This window comes from Miniopterus natalensis, chromosome 2, assembly GCF_054644295.1.
Source record: "Miniopterus natalensis isolate mMinNat1 chromosome 2, mMinNat1.hap1, whole genome shotgun sequence".
Classification (NCBI taxonomy): domain Eukaryota; kingdom Metazoa; phylum Chordata; class Mammalia; order Chiroptera; family Miniopteridae; genus Miniopterus; species Miniopterus natalensis.
In genome coordinates this window covers 127,996,542-128,012,774 of record NC_142082.1, presented here as the reverse complement: position 1 = coordinate 128,012,774, position 16,233 = coordinate 127,996,542, and the positions used below count along the sequence as shown (strand labels likewise).

Below are 16,233 nucleotides of genomic sequence, written 5' to 3'. Positions count from 1 at the left end.
GAGCCCACACTGGAATTTGATCTCCAAGCTCCTGCCACGAAGTGGAAAGATCATGAATTTTGGAATTAGAGGGATCTTTGTTTGAACAATCCTGATTTCTGCCCCTTAATAAGAATGCGGCCTTAAGTCAATTACTTCATCTAAGTCTTAGTTTTTTCTCTTCTGTAAAATTAAGACCATAAAACCTCATAGCAGTGTAGTGAAGATTAATTTAGAAAATGCATGTAAAGCCCTGGCACAGAATAGTTCTCAAATAAGATTAGTTCCACCCCCAACCCAGAATTATCTGGTTAAATTTCAGTACAAATTTAAAGTAATAAAAAAAAATTCCCACATTAATACAATTTTTTTTCTAGCCTCCTCTCCCGCTGAGAGCAAAATATGAATAAAAATATGTCAATTCAATGGCAAGAACTTTTGCTTCTGTAGAACTATTCCTGTTGGGGCAATTAGAAAAAAGGAGTATGTGGAAGACAAGAGAGTAGAGTACAATGGTTCTAAAACTTGAGAATGTACTAGAATCACCTGGAAGGCCTGTTAAAACACAGATTGCTGGGCCCCACCCCAGAGTTTCTGATTCACAGGGTCTGGAGTCGGGCCTAATAATTTGCGTATGTAGCAAGTTCACAGGTGATGCTGATGCTGGTAGTCCAGGGACTAGACCTCAGGCAAGCACTAGCACGGTTATGTATAATTCTGGGGGTGGAGCCTTGCAATCTGTGTTTATCAAGGCTTCCAGGTGATTCTGAGGCACTCTCAAGTTCGAGAACCACCGGTATAGTGGTGAAAACCATCTGAGGAGATAGACCCACATTCAGATCCTGACCACACCATTTACTAGTTAGATGACTAGGTTCAATGACAAACCTCTAGCACTTCTGTGTCTCTCAGGGAGCCTGAGAATGTCTGTGATTCAGGATTCCTCTCACTCTTCCTCTAAGCCCTTGGTGGAAAGCGAAGTTAGTGAGTCCTGCCAACCCAGGCTCTGTTTTTTATTCTTTCACACTCCAAGGCATGAAAGGCTGCTTAAACTTGGGTATTAGGGAAGTATTTACAAACACTTCTGCGATCACAGAAATAAAATAAACAAGATAGCATTGTAAATAAAGCCAATAGCAAAGGCATTGTTTGCACCTTAAATTCGTAATAATGGCTGTAAACCATTTCCATGTTTCCTGCCTTTTTAAGTAGAAAATTAAAAAAATCTCCCCCCCCCCCAGTTTTTAAGAGATGCTTATAAATTTGTTTTGCAGATAGTATGCATGCTAAAAGGCTTTATTTCCCCCGTATCTGGCCTGAGATACAGAGTCTGCCTCAGATGTTTCATGCCTTCCTGATTCTGTGGCTGAGGAATCCCTTTTTTTTCCTTCCCCCCCTCAGTTCCCTGCCTGGCAAACTGACTGTGGGTCCTCATACTGTCTTGGCACATAGCGTCACAAGGATCCATGCTGGCCACAGGACATTCTTCGGCTCACCTACCTTCATTTTTCCCATTGCAAAAACCTCTACTCTTCTTTCATTTCCTTAACTAACCTTTTCTGTTGCCTATTGCTAATCCACAGTTTTCCAAATTACTCCCTGTCAGAGTGACTCCACTGGGAGAGAAATTGTTCCTACTCATGATGAGTTATTTGAATTGTACTAGGTACACTTAAGTGTTTATCAGCATTTTCGCTTTGAATTCCTACAACAATCCCGAGATGATTATATATGTATATACAAACATACATACACATATATCAGAAACGAGGAAACTGAAGCTTGGAGAGGTCAAGCAACCTCCCCAGGGTAAAAAAGTAAACGTAAATAACAGGACCCAGGCAATAAGATCCCTGAGCCCCTAGCTCTTGTCCCCTGTTGAAGCTCCAAGCGATGATGGAACAAAGAACACAATTTGGTTCCTGCGTTTGAAGAATTTAAAAATCTTGTTGGGGTAGACGAGATTTTTACACAAAAGTTAAAATCAAGAGCCAACGTTTGTGGTAATGCGTTTGCATTTTTGGCCGGTTCCCTCTTCTGCAAGATGCACAGTATAGCCCCAGTCTCAAGGGGCTTGGGGGTGATTAACTGAGTCAAGCACCTGAAGCGCTGAATCGGTGCCCAGCAGCTGGTAAGCCTTCAAGAAGAGCCAACTGTCATTGTTTTTAAAAGAGGCCGACTGGAGTGGAGAGAACACTGGAGAGAGCAGAGGCCGGAGGTATGCGCGGAACCCTTGTCACCTATATTCTCTGAGCCGCGGTTTCCTCCGACATAAAATTAGGCGGCTGGAACGGAACAACCGAAGAGCAGCGGCAGCCTGGGAGCCGAGGGTCCGCGGGGCAGAAAGGGTTATGGACAGTCCGGGGGCGGGGTGGCGGACGCCGGGGGAGAGGCCCCGCCCCGCCCCGCCTGGGAGGCCCGGCCGCTCCTGCCCGCGAGCAGTTCCGGTGCCAAAACCCTTCCCTCTCCCGCTCCCCCGGAAGTGCTTTTCCAAGGATCGGGCCGGAGAGAGGCCTTGTAGGCACAGCCGCTGAAGCTCGATCGCCTCCGAGTAGGGGCTTCTGCCCGGGTCGGAGCCCGAGGATCCGCACCCGCTGACCCGCGCCCTGACCCCTCCCAGCGCCCGGGCCGCCGGTGAGTGGCCGGGGGGACGGCCTGGGACGGCTGCGGGCCGTGTCGGGGCTGGCGCCCTCGGGCCCCGGCTGCCCGCTCCGAGCTCCGGGCTCCTGGCTGCGGGCTGGGCTGGACTGTCGGGGTTCGGGGAAGCTGCTTGTCGATCGCCGCGGTCTTTGCCGAACCTGCGGGCGGGGAAGGAGCGGGCGGCGGGGCCGTGGGGTGGGCGGGGCGGAGCCGGGGAGGGGGTTCCCGGAGCTGTTGTTGCTGTTGGGACCGGAGAGTGGGAATGGGCTGGGCCTCGGTCCATCCGATCCCCTCTTTTTTGCTGCCCCAAATCTTCGCAGTGCCGCCTAGATTTGGTTTTCTATGTCCGACCTGGGTGGGGCTGGGAACCTGGACACCAGACTCAATCTTGGGATCCAGTTCCCCACTTTTTCGTCTCCTGGGTCTGCCTTCGGGCTCGTTATTAGCCCGGGTCCCAGAGGTGGTGGCTCCTCAATCCCAGGGCGGGGCGATGCGCGTGTAGGTGCCGGCGATCTTTTGCAAAGCTTTTCATCCCGACGCGTTTAGGGGTAGCCCGGTAGCCCGGGATCTGGACTGCGCTTGGGACGGGCTCTGGATAGGTCAGTGTGGCACCAGCGTGCCTCCCATAATCTTTAGTGACTGGAAAGCTTGCTCACGCTATTGTTCAAGTCACTTCTTAAAACAACTTGAGGAAAATCGGTTCAGATAAGTTTTATTATTTTCTTGCAGACGTAAAAAAATGATGCAATTGTCTAATCTGTATTCCTAATTCCTGTGGCTATTTGAAGTCACGATCGTATGATGAGTTCAATCTGCGGTTGTTGCACGAATAGATTGCAGAGGGTTGGAGAATTACTATACTCCCTCTTCTCCGAAGTTTGTATACCTTCATGTTTGGAACTGTCATTTTCCTTAACTTCTAATTGTTCTTGGTAACTCCTGAGAGGTTCCTTATACTGTTAGAGCTGTTGCTGCAATGCAGAGTTCACACAGGTGGGCAGAGGTGATTTGTTTTATTTACTTATTTAGTTATTTTAAGAACTTATTTTATGACGTGTTTAGCTCGGATAAATTGAGAATTTCCTAAGGGAGAAAGTAATGTATTTTTAATGAACAGATTTTAGGTAATAAACTACTGCTGAAAGAGTTGTAGGAAATACAATGTGTTTCGCCCCCACATTTAATAGTTATTTTTCAGTTATGATCATAAGGGAATGCAGCTACTGCAGATTATGACTGTCAGCAGATGAGCAGTGTTTTTGCAGTGTAAAGTGTACACAAACCACCGTCGTGAAGCACGTGACACTTTCCTGCGTTTCTCATCTTGTGCTTATATTAGGACTTATACTGTAGTTATTTGAGTGCTTATCTCATTCCCTCTCCTCCCACCACTGTCAGGGGAGGTAATATTAGGGAAAATAGAGTGAAGCGACAAGTTCAGTGAGCTCTCCTATGCAAAGGAAAATTTATTTCGGGGTTGCTGATCTTCAACAGGCAAAGGGTGGATGATTTTTTAAGTTCCTGGAAAAGATTGTGGAGGGAAGGTTAGTTGCCCGACATTTACTTTTAGACAGAAACTGTAGATTCTTAGCCATTTGAAGTGGTTAATTGTTTAGAGCATATGGTTGGAATATTGTAATTGAGAGAATCTGGAAAAGGAGTCAAGTTAGATATGGTTATGGATTCGTACTGATGGTAGTTAATGTGTTTTGAAGGGAAATATTTCAAGAATGGTAACAACAGAAAAAGATACTTGGGGTAAATCAGATACCCTTAGGCATTGTAAATTTTATTATGTTCAAGTCAGTTCAATAGGTATTGAACATTTGCATTGTAAATTATATTATTCAAGTCCATTCAACTGATATTGAACATTTGCTATGTAAGACAACCATGTAGGAGCAAATAAAGATACAGCCCTACCAACTAAGATTCATGTTTTGGCAATAACATTCTATGATGTGTCAGAAATCATGAAGAGATGAGTTGTATTGCTTAAGCGTATTAAACAGTTTTTTAAATTGGAGGTGGTAGTGTGTACTTCATGAAAAGCATTATTAGGCTTTATAGGATACAAAGATTAAGTCTTTGGTCTTTAGGAATTTTGAAATCTAGAAGGGGATGTAAGATATTTGCATAAAAATTTACAATATAAAGACATATATGTAAATGTATTGGTTTGACCTAAAGTTTAGAGTTGTATGAAAGGAAAATGGGTTCATTTTTAGCTAGAATAATTATGGAGAGTGGTGGAGGTATAGTAGTACTTCTAAAGTTAGCTCTGAAGCTGTTTTATTTATTGAGCACTAAGTGAGCACCAGGCTCTCTGCTAGTTGGGGACTATGTAGCTAGCAGGTAACTGAGTGCTAATTTGAATCCGGATCTGCCTGGTGCCAAGGCCTGTGCCTTTCCACTACATCATGCTACCTTCCAATAAACTGATAACCTGAGTTTAACATTGCAGAGGGTAAGACTTTTAAGACATAAATTTAGAGGTTGGGAATAGGTGGATGAAGAAGGCTTTTTCAATAAAAGGAATGATGTGAGCAAAAGCGTGGAGGAGGGAAAAGTTCATGGTGTAGTGAGAGAAAAGTTAGTGGACCAGATTACCTAGAATATAAGGTTCATTTTGGGGAATAAGAGGTGAGGTTTGAAATTTAATTTGGAGCTGGGACATGTTGAAATGCTGTATTTAGGAGTTCAGCAATTTGGGAGGTAATGAGAAACTACTAAGGTCTAAAAGTATAGTGTGTAGAATTTTTTTGTTGTAGAAAACTGACTTTCACTATATAGAGTTGACCCTTGAAAAACATGGGTCGGTACTGTGTGGGGCCATTTATATGTGGGTTTTTTTCAATAAATATGTACAGTACTATAAATGTAAATTTATTAATAACATTTTCTTTTCTCTAGCTTGCTTTTTTGTAAGAATACAACATATAATACATATAACATACAAAATATACAGGGTGGGGCAAAAGTAGGCTTACAGTTGTTCATATGGAAAATAATACAATAATTAATAAGTAATAGTACTAGAATAAACTGTTTTGTGTATGCACAACTGTAAACTCACTTTTGCCCCCCCTGTATGTTAATCAGCTGTTTATGTTATTGGTAACACTTCTGGTCAATAGTAGGCTATTAAGATTTTGGGGGAGTCAAAAGTTACATGTGGTTTTTTTACTGTTGGGGGTTTGCAGGTGCCCCTAACCCCCACGCTGCTCAAGGATCGACAGTAGTATACATACTGGGCAAGCATAATGGCATTGGGATGATTTACTAGGTGGTGGAAGGAGGGTTGTTGGGAAAGGTTTGGAGGAAGTTGAAGTTGAAGGCTATACTCATTTTAAGTGTGAATGATGGCGATGGTGGTACTAGTACTAGAAATATGGGCAGAGGGGTTCATAGTGAGATCAGTTTTGAATATGTTGAATATGTTTTTTATATACTTGCCAAACACTGGAAATGCTCAGAGGCTTTTGGAAATGTGGGTTTGTAGTTCATGAGAGAGAGAGCAGTGCTCGGCATATATTAAACATGAGCGCAGACAATACAATACATGTACTAGTTGAGTCTGTCTAAGGAGATGAAAGAATTAATGGAAAGTTTAGAAGGGAAAGAAACTTTTAGATGGCATCTGTGTAAAACAGAAGGAAAAGACACTAAATAGATAATTTTATATAGTGGGTAAAAAAACTTGATAGTCTGTGTACTGCTCCCTCATATTGCAGATTCAGATAGGATAGAAAGAATCTGATCACTGAAAATCCAATTGGGGCCCTGGTTGGGTAGCTGAATTGGTTAGAGCATCCTTGGCATATCAGGCTCTCTGCACAAGTAAGTGGAACAACAATCGATGTTTCTCTTTCTCTCTCTCAAAATCAATAAAAAGGAAAAGAAAAGGAAAATCCAGTGGGGAGTAAACTTTTCTTGCCATTGTTTTCAAGAATACTATGCTATCATTGCCCTATTTCAGGGAGAACAAACTGTTTCATATCATTTGGTCTAGACGGTCAGACTTTGGTTATTTAAGAGCTGTTTGGTGGTTTCTTTTGGACATTTGCTGGCAAGTGATATGTGAAGATTTGGAAGCAAATCTCCGATACAGTATTCTGTTTATTTATATGCATAACTTTCAATTTTGGTTTCAATATCAAGAACCTCTAAATAATCAAAGATAATTTTTGTACCTCCTGTTACTACTGACTGCTAATCGTGCCTTTCATAGAAAATGGTATTTAGTTACATATTTCTCTTCTAACTCTTTAATTAGTACTTTTGATTAACAGGAATAGTTTTTTCTCTAATGTTTTGATTATCTTAGAAGCATAGAATGATAAGATACTTTTAACCATCATGTAGTGATACATATGTAAAATCTATTTTAATTTGGAAACTGTTTAAGAACTATAGAGTTATAGAATTATGTGTGGTTTTCTGTTTAGATATTTAGATAGAGGGAGTCAGTGTATTAGTGTATAAAAGACTAATAGTTTGCGGAGTGAGGCTTACAGTTGTAACGTTTTGAGGGCAAGTTTATTAATTTTAAACTGAGTTACCATGGAAGTCTTTATTTCCTTCTTGAAATTAATATGTTCATTTTGTTTTTCAGGAATATGTTTTTCACTATATCACAGGCACTTGGGAATGTCCTAAGAGTCCTGCCTCAGTGTTGTTGGAGGCGGGGGTTTTGTGTGTGCTTTGTCTGGGCTGGTTGGCTTAGTTGCAGTGAGCCTGGTATTAATGAGGCGAAGGTCAGGAGTTCCACTTAGCTCAGTGTGAACGATGGCTAGGGAGCACACCTCTCACTCCCGCCAGCTGTCTTGGAAATTCCTCGGTTGTCATTGGTCACAAAGGTGACTGGATTAGGGCGGATCTTTATAGCACTGTTAGAATATTAGAGGAAACTTAGTATAATGGTTTGGGACTCTGACTCTGGAACTAGACAGACCTGTGTCACATACTTGGTCTGTGACCTTGGGAGAGTCCCTAAAACCCTCCAAGCCTCTATTTCCTCATTATTGAATAGGTTAATATTTTGTTTGAGCATGTCCCACTGTTGCTTTCTTTTTCCAAGTGGGAGTTGGTTGCTTAGACCTGTCACTCTCCAATGCTGTACTATGGAGTGGTGTCAGTCCATGATAATGTTTTCACTTGTCTGAAGTGAGAATGAGAATGAGTTAGCTTCTCTTAAAGCTAAATCTATTGAATTGAAAAGATTTCTTTTCAAAAAGTATCTTTTACCATTTTTGGTGTAAGCATTATTAGTTCGTTTATGAAATAATGGTGATGGTAATTGGTATTTTGTTTTTAAATGTACTTGGCAAAATAAAGGTGGCACTTTTCTTTCTTTTAAGATTATGGTTCTGTGAAATCTGATAATCTTGCTTTAAACAGAACCAGGGATTTGGGGGAGAGTACTCATCCAACATATTTATGCATATTCAAGTTAGGTTTGTGGTAGTCTGCCCTCATGTTACCCTACAGGGACTATATTGTGATTCTCACCACCATTGAATTTAATTTTATCAAGTTTTACATTACTTATAGCACATTTCAAGGGGCAGTTCAGATTGTTTTCAGTTGAGTTCAAACAAGTTGCTCCAAATTACTTGTTTAAGGCAGTATTTCTCAACCGGAGTCCCAGGAGGAAACTGGCGAACTGTGGGGGCTGCCTGAGGGTGCTGCTGTAAGTCATTACTCTGTTGATTAGCCAACAAGATAAATAACTTGCCTTTGACATAGTGGAGTAGTAGAAATTGGCTTTCCTTTTTACCTCTTCTGCAGGAAAGATCCTTGAAGCTACAGCAAGAAAAGCTTTTTTATTTAACATAGCAAGTAAACCTTGTACTACAAATACCAGTATTCAAAATGCTTTCTAGAGAAAGAATAGTTCAGCACTTTGCGTAATGGGTTATGTAAGTGGAGCCACAGAAGTCCTCCTGGGGACACAAACCAGTTATTAGCATAAGCGTTTATTGAAATTGCACTCAGTTGTCTAGATGAGAAGCTTATTGACTCCCTGGTTCACTTAGAGTGTGTGTGTGGGGGGAACTGGAGGTGCAAACCTTGCCCAAGTGGCTGTTAAATTAAGACTTAACATTTGTTTCCTTTGAGGGTTTTTGGTTAGGTAATTTTAAAAATTGGGAGTGCTATAGAAATATATAGAAATGTATGTTAGACTCCCTAAAGCAAAATAGTCATGTTAGGTTGAAATAGCTTAGGTCTTCTGTCCTTTCGTTTTAGTTTTAGGTTTTTAAAAATGATTTTAGAGAGAGAAAGAGAGAGATATTAGCTGCCCTGACTGGGAATTGAACACAAAACCTTTGGTATACTGGAAGATGCTCCAACTCACTGAGCCACCAGGCCCAGGACATTACTCCTTTTCTTGATTATGTTCTCAAGATATTTTTTCTTAAAAACCTATTAAATATATTTATTTTTCATTTTGTATCTGATAATTGCCATATCTTTTCAGATGTGATTCTGCTGTTTGTTTTTGCTGGCTCTTGCTCGTGTGCCATGCTTTCTTGTTTGTTGCTGTTGTTGTTGTTAATCTTTCCCCAAGGATACTTTTTCCATTGATTTTTAGAGAGAGTGGAAGGGCGGGGGGAGAGAGAGAGAGAGGGAAAGAGAAACATCATTGTGAGAGACACATCGATTGGTTGCCTCCCTAATGCGCACCAATGGGACTGGAGAACGAACTTGCAACCCAGGTATTTGCCCTTGCCTGGGAATGGAACCTGAGACCCTTTGGTGTGAGGGCTGACACTCTACCCCTAAGCCACACCGGCAGGGCTGTTTTGTAATTTAATTCTGAAGTTTCTTAGAACTTTCTCTGTGTTAATTTTATATAGTAATTTTTAAAAAAATATATCTTTATTGATTTCAGAGAGAGGAAAGGAGAGGGGGAGAGAGATAGAAACATCAATGATGAGAGAGCCATTGATCGGCTGCCTCCTGCAAGCCCTGGACTGGGGATCGAGCCCACAACCTGGGCATGTGCCCTGACCGGGAATCGAACCGCAATATGCTGGATCATAGGGCAATGCTCAACCGCTGAGCCATGCCTGGCCGGGTTATAGAGTAATTTTTCAAAGTTCTTTAAAATTGTACAGTTTAGAGCTTATATAAGTAAACCCCTAGAGGTTAGTATCCTGTTTCTTGAACTTTTTGTTTTGAAATAATTTTAAACTTAAAGAAAAGTTGCAAGAATGATGCAGTAGATGCTTGTATACCTTTTACCTGTTTTTGTGAACCATTGAAGAGTAGGTTGTATACCTTTTTATGTCTTACACCTCAGGGTATATTCCCTAAGAATAAGGATATTTTCTTAAGTAATTATCGTTCCGTTATAAAATTCCAGAAATTTAACATTGATACTTTGATCTATACTTTATATTCCAGTTCTTTTAGTTTGATCATGTATTTGGTTGTCATTTCTTTCTCTTTTTTAAAAATTTATTGATTGATTTTAGAAAGAGAAGAAGGTGGAGAGAGAGAGAAAAACATTGATTTGTTGTTTCACTCACTTATGCATTCATTGGTTGATTCTTGTATGTGCCCTGACTGGGGATCGAACCCAAAACCTCTCTAACCAACTGAGCTGCCCGGCCATGGTGGTTGTCATTTCTCTTTACACTCCTTTAATTTGGAAGAGCTTCTTAATCTTTCTTTGTCTTTCTTTAAATTGAAGAATGCAGGTCAGTTATTTTATAGAAAGTTTTTCAATTTGGGTTTGTCTGATTTGATCTGATTTGCCTCATATGATTCAGAGTATTTATCTTCAGTCAGACTACTACAAAAGTGATGTGTTCCTTTCGGGATATCACATCTGGATATACGTAATGTCCATTTATCCTTCATTAATGATTTTAAGTTAGGTCAAGATGTTACCTGGTTTATTCACTATAAAATTACTGTTTTTTCCCCTTGCAACTAGTAAGCAGTATGCAGGGTGGTATCCTAGTGTTTTGTTTTTTCTTAATGAAAAGCTAGGTACAGTAATAGTATACCTTATATTTGTATAGTGCTCTCTAGTTTGCCAACCATTTATATTTTATGATTTTATTTTAATAGTCATGGCAATAATACCTTTTATAGTTCTGGAAACTAAGACTCAGAGACATAGCTAATAAGAAGTAGCATTGGGATTCAAATCCTGGTTTCTTAAGATTCTTTTTACTATAAGCTATAGTTGCCTGTTAAGTTACTAGATAGATTGTAAACTTATGCATGATCCATGTCTTGTTCACTGTTATATTGTCACTACCTTGGACTGTGAATAAACAGCATAGACCTGAGTTGCTGTTTGACTTACGTGTCTTAACAGGTAGTAGTTCTAGTGTAATTGCATTATTTATTTGTATATTTTATGTTTATATATGAATATAGACATAATACACAATGTATAAGTATATATAATATATATTGTTGAGAGCTTAAAGTGTGTGTGGAAGGGGTTTTTCATGCTTTGCATTTACAGGCTAGATTTTTCAGATAAAAAAAGGTGTTGGATTTGCACATAGCAAAGAAAATTTGGCTTTCTTGAAAGCTCTATGTGATAAAGATTAGTGAGGCAAATTTTCTGATACTAGCTCAGTTCTTTCCTATAGATGTCTTTAAGATTTGGGTGATCAGAGGAAATTATTTAAGTTTCCTAAGGCCAACTTTTGCAGTGATACTAGGGTGTGGTGTTGATTAATGTCATCTTTTGACCTGGTGAATTGGTAGAAGCTGGACCCTATCCAAATTTACCCCTTTTCCCCCCCCCGCTTCTCCTACCTTCTACTTCCCATTCTCAGTTAAAGCTGTAGGAATTTGGTCATTGAATCTTAGCTAGAACATGGATTCATCCATTGACTAGTTGATTCAGTAAATAGTTATTGGGAGCCTACTAGGTATCAAGAACAGTGTAGGCTTTGAGGTTAAAATGGTGATTTAAGATAGAGAGCCCTGGCCAGGTAGCTCAGTTGGTTAGAGTGTTGTCCAGATACACCAGGGTTGCAGGTTTGATCCCTATTCAGGGCATATAAAAGAATCAACCAATAAATGCATAAATCAGTGGAACAACAAATCAGTGTTTCTCTCTCTCTATTTCCCTCCCTCCCTGTCTGTCTCTGTCCCTTTTTCTCTCTCTTTAAAAATCAATCATTAAAAAAAAAAGATGTGGTTGCTGTCATGTAAGAAAATTCTGAGGGCTATTGCTTAATGGATTATATAAGTATAGGGTTGAGATTCAAAACTATTGAGTTAAGTATATTCTGAAAGTAGACTGATACTTTCATTTAAATTGAAGCCTTTTATTCAAACTTGACCTAAGTAAATTTAAGGTTCAATCTAAAGACCACCATTTGCTTTTTTAAAAATAGGTTTTTATTGATTTTAGAGAGGAAGGGGGAGAGGGAGAGAAACATCTGTTGGCTGCCTCCTACACACCCCCGCCCCCTAGTGGTGATCGAGCCTGCAACATGGGCATGTGCCCTGACTGGAATCGAACCAGTGACCTCTTGGTGCATGGGATGATGCTCAGCCAGCTGAGTCACACTGGCAGGACTACCGTTTGCTTCTTACAGGGTTCTGTGAATAGTTAGTGGGTAGTGGTGCCTTGGAAGTTATAGTATATTACATGGCTTATTTTGTATTCCCTTATCTCCTACACCCTCAAAAGAAAGCTTGCTATTATACATGCAAGTGCATTTATTTTTTTTAAACTTTCATTTTGAGGTAGAGACTCAGAACACTGCAAAAATAGTAGGGTCCTATATCCTCTTCATTCAGTTTCCCCAATGGTGACATCTTATGTATCAGTCATACAATATGAAAACCAGGAAATTGATATTGGTACATTACTGTTAACTAGACTATAGACCATATACAGACTTCACCATTTTTTAAGCCTGTGTTTCTGTGGGTGTTGGCGTGTAGTTCTGTGAAATTTTATTCCATGTATAGTTTTGTATAACTGCTACCACAATCAAGATATAGAACTTCCTAGTGTTACCTCTATATATTCACCCTACCTCCGCCACAGTTCAGTCATTTTGAGGATGCTATATGAGCGAAATCATACAGTATGTAACCTTTTGAGATGCATATTTTATTTTATTTTTACATATATCTTTATTGATTTCAGAGAGAGGAAAGGAGAGAGAGAGAGAGAGAGAGAGAAACATCAATGATGAGAGAGTAATTGATCGGCTGCCTCCTGCACACCCCCGACTGGGCATCGAGCCTGCGACCCGGGCATGTGCCCTGACCGGGAATTGAACCCCAGTCGCCTGGATTCTAGGTTGATGCTCAACCGCTGAGCCATGCCTCGCCAGATAAGATGCATATTTTAAATACAATTTAATTCTAAAAGTAAAATAACATTTTAAAAAGGTTAGACAGTAGAAAAACACCCACCACTCTAATACAGCCATTATTTTGGAGTTTTTTACAGCCTTTTCCGTGTATCAGTTCCGTATATCAGACGAAGTTTTATGCCATTATTATATGTTCAATTTTGTTTGCTGCTTTTTTTTTTAACTTATCATATTAAGTATGTTCTCTGTCACCAGCATACTTAATTTTTGCTATTATAAGAAATGTTGCCTTGGCTGGGTAGCTCAGTTGGTTAGAGCGTCATCCCCATACGCCAAGGTTGAGGGTTCAATCCCCTGTCAGGGCACATACAAGAACCAACCAACGAATGCATAAATAAGTGGAGCAACAAATTGATGTCTCTCTCTCTCTAAAATCAATTAATAAAAGAGAAATATTGCAGAAAACACCTTTCAGCATATAGAGTTCTTCATATTTTTAGTTATTCCCTAAGGCATATTCCCAGATGTGTGATACTGAGCCAAAGGATATGAAGGTTTTTAGTCTTGAAACATTTGGTCAGTTGTTTCTCGAAAGGATGGTACTACTAGTGTTTCTTACCCCCAACTTTATAGGTGAAAAAGGCACTTCATTGTTCTAATTTTAGAGTGCGTTTCTTTATGTAACAGTTTTCATGAAGAGTAAAGTTGATTGTAATGTCAAAACGACATGAACTTTTAAAAATTGTGATTTCATTTTTAAGTAATTTGGAAAAGCATTGTAATATCTGTGCCAGTATTCAACAGTTCTGAGCAGGAGGTTGAATCACCAGATCTGTCCCTTTACTTTTACCTGTAACCTCTTTAGTTTTACAGGTTTGTTGCCTACACAATGATTGCCAGTTTCTTCATTGCTTCTCTCTCTGGTCTCTGCCATTATCTTGAAGTTACTTTCCTCAATTTGGTTCCTTGACCTTTTCCCATATGTCTGTCCCCTCTTCAAAGAGCTGCTCCTCCCTCCGCTGGTACCATACCATCACCTCATTCATTTTTCCTGTGTTCTTGTCAGCTCATGCTGACATGCTAATGCCTTACCGTAATGTTTTCTTGTAGTTGAGTATAATCCTGGGTGACTACACTGTCCTGGGGCTCTTAGGAGTATTGGTTATCTTCATTTTTTTGATGGCCACCACAGAAGTTAATATGACTAATAATGCATAGACTATAAATAATGTACATGAATACAAAACTAACAGAATACTAAGGACAACGTGCAACTTTTACTTCTCTATATGTATGTATTCTTAGAGCAGTAGACCATCAGAGTAATAACAAAACCCTTAAAGTAAAGCAGACATTTTTAGTTGAATATTACTAAATACCCGACACTATGCTTAAATACTTTATTTAGTCTTTACAATGTTTCTATACATTTTTGCGGTATCTACACATGAGGATCCTTATATGTGATGTTGAGTAGGTAATTGAAAAGTTGGTTAGCAGGGAATGATAAAAAGATACGTATTTTTAATGTTAACTTGGATAAACATTCTTTTACCATTTTTCCCCCCATAGGATCAAGGTTTTTCTTTGTGGATAGGTCCTTTGATTAGAGTCTGGATTGTCTTTTTAGCAGAATCCACACCCAAGAGGCATTATCTGTTAAGTATCCTAATAGTATCCCTTTCTTACAGAAGAGGGAATTAAAAGGCACTTTCAGTGTGTTAAATAAAATCCTTCTACAGTTTTATGCTTTTTTTGTTTGTTCTTTTAAAGCTTTTACAAATACACCTAATTCCATAATAACTTAAAAAATAATTAGCCTTTGAATCTTTTTGAACTTTTCAACAGAATTTCAGAGTAACAATCCCTTTCACACTCATACTTCATCAGTTTACATAATCTTAAATTACGTAATTACAATAATGAGTCCAGTTGGCATAAACTGGTTTGGGAACAAACAGCTGGCTCTTGTTAAGCATCCAGTTCATTTGGTGAGAGCAAAAGGGTGGGGATATATATATTAAGAAAGTAGTCTATAGCCCGGCCAGTGTGTCTCAGTGGTTGAGCGTTGACCCATGAACCAACAGGTCACCAGGTTGATTCCCGGTCAGGGCACATGCCTGGGTTTCTGCTTGATCCCCAGTAGGGAGTGAGCAGGAGGCAGCCCATAGATGTTGACGTTTTCATGGATGTTTCTCTCTCTCTTCCTCTCCCTTTCTCTCTAAAATCAATAAAGACATATTTTAAAAAAAAAAGAAAGAAAGTGGTCTACTTAGAAGACTACCAGGTTCAAGTGATCAACCTGTGTAGGTATCACAGAGTGATTTGTGGAGAGAATTGAAGAGTTATATTTCTGTAAGTTGATAAAGTAGATGCCTGCTAAAAGTTTCTACTAAATTGTTCTTATTTCCATTTTATTTTATTATTTTTAATCCTAACCCGAGAATATATTTTTTTACTTTTTCCATTGCTTTTCAGAGAGAGAGGAAGGGAGAGAGAGAGAAAGGGGGGGAGACACACACACACACACACACACACACACACACACACATCTATTGGTTGCCTCTTGCACGTGCCCGACCCTGCCCCCAGGTCAAGGATCCAACCTGCACCGAGGTATGTGCCCTTGGCTGGAATCGAACCAGGACCCTTAAGGCCATGGTTTATGCTCTAACTACTGAGCCAAACAGGCTAGGGCTTATTTCCATTTTTTAGATGAGAAAACTAAGGCTTCGGAGAGTTAAGTAATATTCCAAAGTGATGGAGCTCCAGGATTTGTATTTAGATTTGTGTAAGTTCACATATAGCATGTTCCCTTACCTGCTCTGCAGGTGCTAGATGCCTAGATGTCATCTGATTTACCCAGTCATTAAGTATTCTTGAGTGGTCTTCAGGCCATGTTTGGGGTAGTGTTCTTGCAGCTATCTCACATTTTGAGTACTAGTTTCATTTTGCTCCTTAGTGTTTCTTTCTCACTAACACTGTAAAAAATGAGGGTGCATTCCAAGGTGAAAATTAGGCTTATAGTTTGTTTCATTTTTTATTGGATATGTGTAGGTGAGAACTCTGGCTAAGATCTTGCAGAGTTGTAACTGCTGAAGTAATTGAGAAATAAAAGAGGGTAAAGAGGAAAAATGGAGTTGGAGAACACAGGCATAGACTCTTCCTCCTGTTAAATTTCCTTCAGAGTTTGGGATCTGATCAGTTACCTTTATCCTTTGTCATTACATTGTCATTTTAAAATTGATTTTTAGAGAGAAAGGAAGGGAGAGGGCAGAAACATCCATGCGAGAGAGAAACATCT

At 39.7% G+C, this 16,233-nt stretch overlaps 1 protein-coding gene across 1 annotated transcript in view; it reads left to right on the top strand.

Moving 5' to 3' along the window:
• The first annotated feature begins 2,489 nt into the window (after positions 1-2,489).
• FRS2 (fibroblast growth factor receptor substrate 2) overlaps positions 2,490-16,233 on the top strand; it is a 90,891-nt gene continuing 77,147 nt past the window's right edge. Inside the window, exon 1 of the mRNA XM_016198792.2 lies at positions 2,490-2,613. The gene's annotated coding sequence lies outside the window, so the exon portion shown is untranslated. The remainder of the gene's footprint in view (positions 2,614-16,233) is intronic.